Source organism: Taudactylus pleione, unplaced genomic scaffold (genome assembly GCF_031769625.1).
Source record: "Taudactylus pleione unplaced genomic scaffold, aTauple2 ptg000377l, whole genome shotgun sequence".
NCBI classification, from domain to species: Eukaryota; Metazoa; Chordata; class Amphibia; order Anura; family Myobatrachidae; genus Taudactylus; species Taudactylus pleione.
This window is the reverse complement of record NW_028284778.1, coordinates 396,554-409,033: the sequence shown is the minus strand read 5'-3', so window position 1 is coordinate 409,033 and position 12,480 is coordinate 396,554. Positions and strand designations below refer to the sequence as shown.

Sequence of the window (12,480 nt, the reverse complement as noted above, 5' to 3'; positions counted from 1 at the left end):
CACTACAGCCGTCTCTTATCCTACACCCTCCTCTGTCACTACAGCCGTCTCTTATCCTACACCCTCCTCTGTCACTACAGCCGTCTCTTATCCTACACCCTCCTCTGTCACTACAGCACTCTCTTATCCTACACCCTCCTCTGTCACTACAGCACTCTCTTATCCTACACCCTCCTCTGTCACTACAGCACTCTCTTATCCTACACCCTCCTCTGTCACTACAGCCGTCTCTTATCCTACACCCTCCTCTGTCACTACAGTACTCTCTTATCCTACACCCTCCTCTGTCACTACAGCACTCTCTTATCCTACACCCTCCTCTGTCACTACAGCACTCTCTTATCCTACACCCTCCTCTGTCACTACAGCACTCTCTTATCCTACACCCTCCTCTGTCACTACAGCCACCTCTTATGCTACACCTTCCTCTGTCACTACAGCCACCTCTTATGCTACACCCTCCTCTGTCACTACAGCCCTCTCTTATCCTACACCCTCCTCTGTCACTACAGCACTCTCTTATCCTACACCCTCCTCTGTCACTACAGCCACTTCTTATGCTACACCTTCCTCTGTCACTACAGCCACCTCTTATGCTACACCCTCCTCTGTCACCATAGAAATCTCTTATGCTACACCCTCCTCTGTCACCATAGAAATCTCTTATCCTACACCCTTATAAAGCCATCTCTTATCCTACACCCTCCTCTGTCACTACAGCCATCTCTTATCCTACACCCTCCTCTGTCACTACAGCACTCTCTTATCCTACACCCTCCTCTGTCACTACAGCACTCTTATCCTACACCCTCCTCTGTCACTACAGCACTCTCTTATCCTACACCCTCCTCTGTCACTACAGCACTCTCTTATCCTACACCCTCCTCTGTCACTACAGCACTCTCTTATCCTACACCCTCCTCTGTCACTACAGCACTCTCTTATCCTACACCCTCCTCTGTCACTACAGCACTCTCTTATCCTACACCCTCCTCTGTCACTACAGCACTCTCTTATCCTACACCCTCCTCTGTCACTACAGCCACCTCTTATGCTACACCTTCCTCTGTCACTACAGCCACCTCTTATGCTACACCCTCCTCTGTCACTACAGCCCTCTCTTATCCTACACCCTCCTCTGTCACTACAGCACTCTCTTATCCTACACCCTCCTCTGTCACTACAGCCACTTCTTATGCTACACCTTCCTCTGTCACTACAGCCACCTCTTATGCTACACCCTCCTCTGTCACCATAGAAATCTCTTATCCTACACCCTCCTCTGTCACTACAGCCGTCTTTTATTCTACACCCTCCTCTGTCACTACAGCCGTCTCTTATCCTACACCCTCCTCTGTCACTACAGCCACCTCTTATGCTACACCCTCCTCTGTCACTACAGCCACCTCTTATGCTACACCTTCCTCTGTCACTACAGCCCTCTCTTATCCTACACCCTCCTCTGTCACTACAGCACTCTCTTATCCTACACCCTCCTCTGTCACTACAGCCCTCTTATCCTACACCTTCCTCTGTCACTACAGCCACCTCTTATGCTACACCTTCCTCTGTCACTACAGCCACCTCTTATGCTACACCCTCCTCTGTCAACCATAGAAATCTCTTATGCTACACCCTAATAAAGCCATCTCTTATCCTACACCCTCCTCTGTCACTACAGCCATCTCTTATCCTACACCCTCCTCTGTCACTACAGCACTCTCTTATCCTACACCCTCCTCTCACTACAGCCATCTCTTATCCTACACCCCCCTCTGTCACTACAGCCGTCTCTTATCCTACACCCTCCTCTGTCACCATAGAAATCTCTTATCCTACACCCTAATACAGCCATCTCTTATCCTATTTAGAATGCGCACGGCATCTATTAACTCACCAGTGGTTGTTTCACTGGCACTTACCAACCCTGTGTGACACTGTGGCCCGCGGGTGGGGAAGGCTGTTTTTTTGCGGGGCGCTGCCATAAGGGCAGAGCGCATTTCAGCGCTTACAAATCGGGCAGGCCGCAGCCTAGCGGGAACACTAGTTTTGATAAATGCAACCGATAGTGGCAGATGTCCCCAACAACAGGGATTCTGGAATAAACAGAAGGATAAAGCAGAGACCAGCTTCTGGTAATGTAGAGTCAATGATCTGGTGAGTATATAACAGCCAGACACATGTACAGTTCATTAGCTGGGACCTCACCATAAGATGAGCTGATAACTGGATGTCTCACAAAAACACCAGCAGAGTAGCCCCCCCTGGTGACCATGGGGTACTGCAGCCAGTGCTGCAACAGAATCAATACAGGACGTAGTGTTTCATTCTCAGTATGTGTATGATAACACTGCAGTACCAAAGCAATATCCACACACACCACACAGTCTTATCACAGCACACACCTCACACACACACTCTACCACCCTGGGCACAGGGATCTATAACCACTCACACCAGCTCCTCTCCAGTCTTTGCTCATAGGTACTTTGTACTGTTGCTTCTTTTGCTCTGAATTGTCTCTGTATCCTGCTCTGCCCTTTATCTATCACCCAGGTGTGCCCTGCTCCATTCTCCTGCTCTATCCTCATGCACCCCCCCACCGCTCACTCTGTGCCATCTCCTCCTGTACCCTACTCCTCTGTCCCACCGCTGCCCTTCCTCTCTGGGCTTGTCAGCATCGAAGCTTGCAGTTAAGAAACATATAGACGTGTCCCCAGTGGACGTCCATGCTCCAAATGACGTGAGATACCCGGCGCAAGAGACACTACGCAGATAAGGCACAACAGAACTTGGCGTGGGGGGAGAGCCATGGACGTTGGTATCTGAGCCCTTTATACACAGATTAAGACTCAGTCGCACCCAGAGGCACATATGTCGTACACACACCAGTGATCATGGTCAGGATACACTAGCAATGTAGTTTTGTTGCTTCTTTGTGTTTTATTTATGTGGAATAAGATTCACTTTTAAAGCAAAAAAGACTCTGGAGTCGCACAGGACCTGGTGCGCTGAGAGGCGCTATATGGTGTGACTGTAGCAGCAGTAATAAAGGACACATCTGTATAGAGGCTGCTGCCCTGTGTTTGGGGGTTTGTTTGTTCCTTTTGTGTCATTTTTGCGTGTGAATAGACGCGATTGTATTTAACAGTATAGTAAAAATATACCTTTTGTGAGAATAGCCTTAATTGTTAAATAAAATATGGTTCAAAATAATGAATATAAAATGTAATTAGAGATAATGAGTGAAATATGATAGTGAACCAATAATAAAACGAATACAATGATAAAGATTAGAGACCGGCAATGTCTGACAAACTGTGGACTAAATGTGAAACATAAAATCAAAAGATGTTTATTGCTCCTTAGATAGATGTGTCAGTTCAGGAGTCCCGCATCTGTAAACTTTAGACTGGATCCGGAGCACCAGTTTACTCACCCTATCTTACCCTAAAGGCAGCAAGGGCTGAGGTGTCCTGGCGGCTTTCGGAGCAGGTTCATTCAGCTGTGCGCTATGAACGTCCTGCTTCTGCTGGTCCGGGCTGTACTTTCTCCCTGGCTCTATGTGATGAGCTGGAATCGGTAGTTTCTGCCGCCTCGTGTGCTCACGCTTCCTCTGTCTGTGACGTCAGTACGGGGTCCCTCTTGCACCAACGCGTTTCGTCACTCAGTGACTTTGCTGTGACTACCGGAACACCGCATTCACCAACAAAATCCTTCCACCCAGGAGAGAGTCTTGGAGGCTTCCAGAGACAGATCTATAGTGCTTGTGCCAACTACATGCTACAGCAGAGTTTCCCTTATGTGTCAGCTGCAAAACTTCCATTGTAATCTCATGGCTGGGACTTGCTGCAACTTTAGCACGTCCTGTACTGATTGCACATATATAATGGTAATAAGTTTTTAGTTTTACCAAATAATTTTCTTTAATTGACTAATAATATAATAAAAATGCTCCCTTGTATAAATACCAAATATATTTTACCATCCATTTATTTCCAGCACAAGGACGTGATAGCAGGAGCACCTCTGATGGATATCCCATTTTGTTTTCAGATTTGAAAATAGAAGATGACAGCATCACAGGAAATTCTCGTGGAGAAAACCCCCTTACCCTAAATATGCATGGCGTACGTCACAGTGCTGATGTGTCACCTGATCCCTCTGATAATGAGGAGTGTTCTACTGATGACTCCGATATCGCTTCATGTAGTACAAGTCGCAAAGTATTTTCCTGTTCTGAATGTGATAAATGTTTTCTATATAAGTCGCTCTTAGTTAAACATGAGAGAACGCACACTGGTGAGCGGCCGTTTCTATGCTCAGAGTGTGGGAAATGTTTTGCACAAAAATCAGGGCTTGTTGTGCATCAGAGCCATCACACAGGTGAGCAGCCATTTCCATGTTTCGAGTGTGAGAAACAGTTTACATTTAAAGCAGATCTTCTTAAACATCAGAGAACTCACACGGGTGAGAAGCCATTTCCATGTTCTGAGTGCGGGAAATGTTATGCACATAAATCAGGGCTTGTTGTGCATCAGAGAACTCATACAGGTGTTAAGCCATTTCCATGTTCTGAATGTGGGAAATGTTATGCACATAAATCAGTGCTCGTTGTGCATCAGAGACATCACACAGGTGAGCAGCCATTTCCATGTTCTGAGTGTGGGAAATATTTTTCAAATAAAACATGGCTTGCCGTACATCAGACAATTCACACAGGTGTGAATCCGTTTCCATGCTCTGAGTGCGGGAAATGTTTGTCAACGAACTTGGCTCTTGTTGCACATCAACGAATTCACACAGGAGAAAAACCATTTCCATGTTTCGAGTGTGAGAAACGGTTTACATTGAAAGCAGATCTTCTTAAACATCAGAGAACTCACACGGGTGAGAAGCCGTTTCCATGCTCGGAGTGTGGAAAATGTTTTGCACAAAAAAAGGATCTTCGTAGACATCAGAGAACTCACACGGGTGAGAAGCCGTTTCCATGCCCTGAGTGTGGAAAATGTTTTTCACAAAAAACCCATCTTCGTTCGCATCAGAGAACTCACACAGGTGAGAAGCCGTTTCCATGAAATCAAAACATAATTGACATCAGCTAAGCCACAAAAGTGAAAAACAATTTCCATGTTCTGATGAGTGAGAAATGTTATACACATAAATATCTTATTAGACACCAGAAAATCCACACACACGAGTAATGCGATATCTGTGAGATGGTGGACATAAAACAGGATGGCTGCAAATAAAAGTTGCCATATATCTGATATACTCTATCCTATATTGTCAACACTTACTGGAGCTACACAATATTTTCATATTTATTAATTATTCACAAAGGCGTAATATGTGTCATTTACATAAGACGCAGATTGCTTGTGTGGATTGTATTGTAGATCCTCTTATTTTATTAGTGTGATCCGTGGGATATAGTTGATATTAATTCCGTTTCCTGTTCCTATTTCACTGAGAGTAATTTTTTTTCTACTTCAGGGTCCATAGGGTATCCACAGGATACCTTGGGGTATAGGTGTGACATCAGTCGCTGGGCACCATAGAGTTAAGCTTTTCAGCCTCCCAGGATGCACTAGGGTCCCCCTCCTATACCCCGCCCCCGAGCCAAGGCACCTCAGTTTTAGTTTGGTGCCCTGCCGGCGTCGGGTGCACCTGTCGGAGTGGGGGGCTAGAAGAGCCCCTGAAGCTTTCTTCAGTGCAGCTGTGGCTGCACATCTGGATGTACAGCATGGACAGTCAGTCCTGACGTCCATGCTGTCTTCCCTACACCCCCGCCGGTACCAGAACGCCGGTACCGATCCGGGGATGCTGGTGAGCATCTGGGGTCACAGCTAGCGGTGACCCCAGATGTTCCGGACCATGGCCGGATCCAAGGGGGACAAAGGTAAGCAGCGGGGTCCCGCGGTGGGTCCCCGCTGGTCACATGGTCCTAAGTCCCCAGGCAGGGGGCTCCCTGGGGACTGGCTGCAGCGTGGAGCCAGGCGACCAACCTGCGCTTTCCACTACCCCCTGGGACAGCGGACCGCAGCAGAGCGGTAGCGCTGCGGCGTCCCAGGGGTTAAATGCATGCCAGGGGAGCGCGCCTTCCCTGTCTCACAGCCGGCGCCTCCCCCGCTGCACACAGCCCTCTCTGCATGCTGCCGACTGGTCCTGTGGCAGCACTCCTCCCCCAGGCCAGCCTCCTCTCTGCTCCTCGGCGGCCATCTTCTCCAGAACGCATGGTGAACGCTGCTGGAAGCGCTGGACAGAAGCATCGTGGTCTGGGTCCCCCCGCATACCTCTCCTCCGCTGTGGCTCAGGTCTGTGTATGCAGCGCTGTGTCCTACCAGGCCCTGTGTCTGTGTAGTTGAGTGATCAGCGCTGTTAATGCAGGAATTGTTGTCTCTCTGCATTGTATGTGACTGTGCTAGCGCTGCCTGTAACTTTTCTTAAACTGTCAGCTTTATTACTGTCCCTGTTCTTTCTGCTAAAGCCCTTGTGGTGCGGTGCTGCAGGGTGGTCTCTCGCCTATTTAATACTTAATTGGTGAGAGAGGTCACATACGTGGTACCATCATGTCTGAAAGTGATTTTCCCCTCCGGCTACAGTGTACCACGTGCAAAGTACCGTTAGCGGAGGGGGAGGGTAGCGCGGAGGGCCTTTGCCGGCAGTGGCGCGGCCTATTACGGTTACAGCACCGGTACAGGAGCCGCCCTGGGCTTGTTTCGCTCAGGCGTTAACAGCTTTAGTGGGCCAGTTAGCTCCGCAGCCCGCGTTTACTCCGATGGGTTTGTCCCAGCAGTCTGTGGTGTCGTCACCCATGCAGGGGTTCCCACGACAATTGGTGGTACCCCACAGTCTCCCTATTTCCCCGCTCCTGGGTTCTCAGGAGCCAGCGTGGGTTAACTCCCTGACGAGTTCTGTACAGCACTTGTCGGATGTGTTGCAAGGGGAGTCTGTGATGCGGCCTCATAAAAGGCCGGTGGCGTCTCTGTCCGCTCCTTATGAGGATGACGAAGGGACGTCTGATAATGGGGAGATTCTGGATCCTTACGATCAGGAACCTCTCCATACTAAGGACGCTGATGCTAAGTCCAAAGTATATATTCCGGGACTTATTCGGGCGGTCCGCACAGCCTTGGTGATTGAGGACGAAGTTCCCCCAGCGGCTAAATCTAAGTATGCCTTTTTCAAAGATGTGAAGGGCGATGCCACAGTCTTTCCTCTTTCGGGTCAGTTGGTGGACCATTTAGAGGAGGCGTGGAAACAACCTGGCAAAAGATACCAGCCGCAGAGATGCCTGGCGGTGGCTTATCCGTTCGCGGATAATTATTTTGCTAAGTGGGAATCCCCTCCACAGGTGGATTCTCACGTGACCCGTCTTGTCCGTAGTGCCACATTGCCGATGCCATCCATGTCCTCCCTTAAGGATGCTACGGACCGCAAGGTAGAAATCTGCCTGAAGTCCGCTTATTCCCTTGCAGGGGGGGCAGCACGGCCGGCTATGGCCATTTGCTGGGTTGCCAGAGCGATGGAGCGCTGGGCGGATTCATTGGAGGCTTCTTTTGAATCCGACTGTCCGGCCGAACAGGCGGAGTTGATTGGCAATCTCCGTGATTCGGCCACCTACATCAACGAGGCGGCTCTAGACATTAGTACTCTGGTGTCTAGAATTTCTTCAGCAGCGGTAGCTGCTCGTCGCACCTTGTGGCTGCGATCCTGGAAGGCGGACGCAGATTCCAAGAAAGGTCTGGAAGCGTTGCCGTTTACCGGAGAAGTTCTCTTCGGTCCGGATCTGGATAAGATTGTGGCCACGTTGGCGGCAGCCAAATCGGCTTGTCTCCCGTCGGCCGCTGCTCCTTCTGGTTCTGGACCATCGTCCTTTCGGTCATCTAGGGCCCAGGGCAGGCCCAAACCACAGTCGTTTCCTCGACAGGCTGGCCCTAAGAAATCGGTCAAGCCCCGGAAGCAGGCATGGAGTACCAGACGTCCGGCCCCCAAGCCAGATGACAAGCCTGCGGCCTGACGGTCCGGGCCTCCCTTTGGGGGATCCCAGGGTGGGAGGCCGCCTGCTACAGTTCGCCCAGTGTTGGTCGACCACTACGACAGACACTTGGGTTCTGGAGGTGGTTTCCCACGGATACACCCTCTCCTTCCGGCACAGACCCCCGGCTCGCTTCTTCACCACGGGTCTACCATCAGACCGGAACAAGGCTACGGAGCTGCGGAAGGTATTGCACACTATGCTCCAGGCTGGAGTTATAGTGCCTGTGCCATTCTCCCAGAGGGGCCAGGGTTTCTATTCAAATCTATTTTTGGTACAGAAACCCAATGGGTCATATCGTCCGATTCTCAACCTCAAAGCACTCAACAAGTCTTTGCGGGTCCCGAAGTTTCGGATGGAGACCCTACGGTCCATCATTCTGGCGCTGGAACCTGGAGACTACTTGGTGTCATTGGACATACAGGACGCTTACCTGCATGTCCCTATTCTTTTGCGCCATCAACAGTTCCTCAGGTTTGCAATCCGCAGCGACCACTTCCAGTTTCGGGCGTTACCTTTTGGCCTGGCAACAGCACCACGGGTTTTCACCAAGGTGATGGCGGTCATGGCGGCTTCTCTGCGGCTGCAGGGAGTCCGCATGTTGCCGTATTTGGACGACCTGTTATTGGTGGCAGGATCTCCAGAGCTCCTGTTACGCCACTTGGACCTGACCATTGCACTGCTGCAACGGCACGGCTGGCTAATCAACTGGCAGAAGTCCACTCTAATCCCGTCTCGGAGGATTCTGCATCTTGGAGCCTTATTGGACTCGGGACAGCAAAGGATCTTCGTGACGGAGGACAAGATCTCTGCTTTACAGTCAAGGGTGCGCAGTTGCCTGCACAGCCGCCGGTTGTCCTTACACTCGGCGATGAGGTTACTGGGCTCCATGGTGTCGGTGTTCGACATGGTGGAATACGCCCAGTTTCACTCCAGACCTCTGCAGCACCTGATCCTGTCCAAGTGGAACGGGCTGCCTCAGTCTCTGAAGTCCCAGACGATTGTGCTCACCCCGGAGGTTCGCCTGTCCCTTGCGTGGTGGTTACAGACGACCCACCTCAACAAGGGACGTCCGTTCTGGGTTCCAAATTGGGTCCTGTTGACAACGGACGCCAGTCTTCGGGGCTGGGGAGCAGTTTCGGGTCCACACTTGTTCCAGGGCAGGTGAACGCCGACAGAAGCGGAGCTTCCAATAAATATCTTGGAACTCCGTGCGGTCTTCAATGCTCTCCAGCAGGCACAGCGGTTTCTCCAGGGTCGCCCGGTGCAGGTCCAGTCGGACAACGCTACCACCGTGGCCTACATAAACAGGCAAGGAGGAACTCGCAGTCGGGCGGCTCTCGCAGAGGTCTCTCGGATCCTGGTTTGGGCGGAGCGCAATCTTCCGGCCATATCAGCGGTCTTCATCCCGGGAGTGCTAAATTGGGAGGCGGACTTTCTAAGTCGCCAGGACGTTCATCCGGGGGAATGGTCCCTGCACCCGGACGTTTTTCAACTACTGGTGGACAGGTGGGGTCTTCCAGAAATCGACCTCATGGCGTCCCGGCACAACAACAAGTTGCCGGTGTACGGGTCTCGCACAAGAGACGAAGGGGCGTCTCTGGTGGATGCTCTGTCCGTCCGGTGGACGTTCCGGTTCGCATACCTGTTCCCTCCGGTCTCCCTTCTTCCACGGGTAATACGGAAATTCAAACAGGAAGGAGGGACGCTCCTGTTGATAGCTCCCGCGTGGCCCAGACGGCACTGGTTCTCAGACCTTCGGGGTCTGTCCGTGGACAGTCCTCTGCGGTTGCCGCTACGACCGGACCTTCTGTCTCAGGGTCCTTGCCTTCACCCGGACCTGACTCGGCTGGCTTTGACGGCGTGGCTGTTGAGACGGCCATGCTGAGGTCCCGGGGGTTTTCCAGCTCTGTGGTGCGTACCATGTTACGAGCTCGGAAACCGTCTTCCGCGAGGATATACCATCGCGTGTGGCATACGTTCTTCCAGTGGTGTCGACCGAGAGGTTATGCACCGCGGGAGTTTCGTCTGTCTCGGATTCTCGCCTTCCTGCAAGCGGGACTAGATCATGGGCTTCGCCTTGCTTCTTTGAAGGTACAGGTTTCGGCCCTATCTGTCTGGTTTCACCGTAGGATTGCTACAATCCCGGATGTGCGCACCTTTATGCAGGGTGTTCTTCGCATCCAGCCGCCCTTTGTTCCACCTGTGGCGCCTTGGGATTTGGCTGTGGTCCTGAGGGCTCTCCAAGGACCGCCGTTTGAACCACTGGGCTCAGTGGATCTTAAATGGCTAACAGCTAAGACTGTTTTCCTTCTGGCCTTTGCTTCGGCCAGACGTGTTTCTGAGTTAGGGGCTCTTTCTTGTAGACCCCCTTTCTTGGTTTTTCATGGGAACAGGGCAGTGCTCCGCACTCGGCCCGAGTTTCTTCCCAAAGTTGTTTCCCAGTTTCATGTTAACGAGGAAATAGTTGTTCCGGCCTTTAACTCACCGGGTCTTTCCCTGGGTGAGGCCTCTTTGGATGTTGTGCGGGCCTTAAGGACTTATGTTGACCGCACTTCTTCGTTTAGGAAGTCGGACGCTTTGTTTGTCCTCTATGGCTTCCGTAAAAAGGGTTGGCCTGCTTCAAAGCAAACTTTGGCAGCCTGGATCCGTATGGCTATTTCTGAAGCTTATCTTCATGAAGGCCTACCGGTCCCTCCTTCTCTGAAGGCTCATTCCACTAGGTCTGTGGGTCCTTCGTGGGCAGCACGACGTGGTGCCTCGGCAGTTCAGATCTGCAAGGCTGCTACGTGGTCCTCTGTCCATACCTTCGTGAGGTATTACAGGTTTGACACCTTCGCCTCTCAGGATGCTTCCTTCGGGCGGCGGATTCTCCTTTCTGCACAGGAGCGTCCCCACCCTTAAAGGATACTGCTTTGGGACATCCCCAAGGTATCCTGTGGATACCCTATGGACCCTGAAGTAGAAAATATGAGATATGGTAAGAACTTACCCTTGTTATCTCTATTTCTACGAAGTCCATAGGGTTCCACAGGACTCCCGCCCTGTCGCACCTGTGCTGCAGATGGGCTTTGCTCTGGTCACCGGTTTTCCGTCTCCCTCTGGTGAGAATGTGATTCTTGTATGTGTCCAGATCTTTTTTCTCTCTCTTCTCCTCCTCCGGCCTATGGCTTGATAACTAACTGAGGTGCCTTGGCTCGGGGGCGGGGTATAGGAGGGGGACCCTAGTGCATCCTGGGAGGCTGAAAAGCTTAACTCTATGGTGCCCAGCGACTGACGTCACACCTATACCCCAAGGTATCCTGTGGAACCCTATGGACTTCGTAGAAATAGAGATAACAAGGGTAAGTTCTTACCATATCTCATATTTTTTTTTTTTTTTTTTTTTTTTACGAAGCTCCGAAAATTAGGCTAAAATGCAAATGCTATTTTTTCTAAAATATATGTTCTCAATTCTGTATGGCTATTTTTATAAGTTGACAGTAAGTACATTTTTAGACAAATAATATAAATATATTTATATATACACACACAATGTTATAGATCCGTATGTGGCTTAATGGGTCAAGATTTGTCTGCAGGGGCGCAATGTGCTCCTTATGTGGGGGTTTTAGCGGATCTGGGCAATCCTAGCTAAATATGAAGGTGGGGAATTTACCCTTGTATGTGAAAAAAATAATTTGTTTTACAAGTTGTTTAGGCTATAGGGCTTATTTATGAGGAGGGTGTTTGTAGGTGGGCATGCCAGTGTAATAAAATGCTGTAGCCCGGCTGAAGAACTTTGATGTGGTGGCGTTCAGGCCTTGTCCTGGCTTTTAAATGTTTTCCATTTGCACTTTTCAGGTACATGTCATACGGCAAAGCACATTCATGGGATGTAAACACTAAATAGAAAAAACATACAAATGTGGCACATAGTAACTACAGTCCCCTCACTTTTTATCAAATCAGATTTTTCAGAAACACAAAGCAAAGGCTGACATATATGAGGTGGGTGGTGTAAGTAGGCCACATTTTAAGGCCTAATTTGAAAGTTGAACATTGGGTGCTTAACCAACACAGGAGCATTAGGGAGAGTTATATGCTCTGTGAGGCTATAGACCCTATGCTTTAGTGGATTCAGGCTTTTCCTGGTGTAAAAAGTTACTGATTAAAGGCTCCCTCATCTCCTTTCAGCAGAGAAGGGACAACCATAAAGATAGGACAGATAGACATAAACCAGGACCAGGCAGGTAGCTATGGGTCAGAGGTCACAGTAGAACAAATGTAGCCAATGGCATACCTAAGCCATAACAGCCAGTACAATTACTGCGTCAGAGCTGGGTCATCAGCACTTGGGATACCTATTGCTCCACTACATAACTTACGGCTAGCTGTGGAATTGTGAATTCCTGTCTTATGAAATATTTTCCATCCATTTGTTCTGGCAATTAAAAGTT

General features: G+C 50.1%; 1 pseudogene across 1 annotated transcript in view; it reads left to right on the top strand.

The window, feature by feature from the left end:
* LOC148507968 (uncharacterized) overlaps positions 1 to 12,480 on the top strand; it is an 85,332-nt pseudogene that overhangs the window by 18,708 nt on the left and 54,144 nt on the right. The window contains exon 4 of the transcript XR_015869621.1: positions 4,057 to 5,068. The product of XR_015869621.1 is annotated as an uncharacterized LOC148507968 (transcript). The remainder of the gene's footprint in view (positions 1 to 4,056; positions 5,069 to 12,480) is intronic.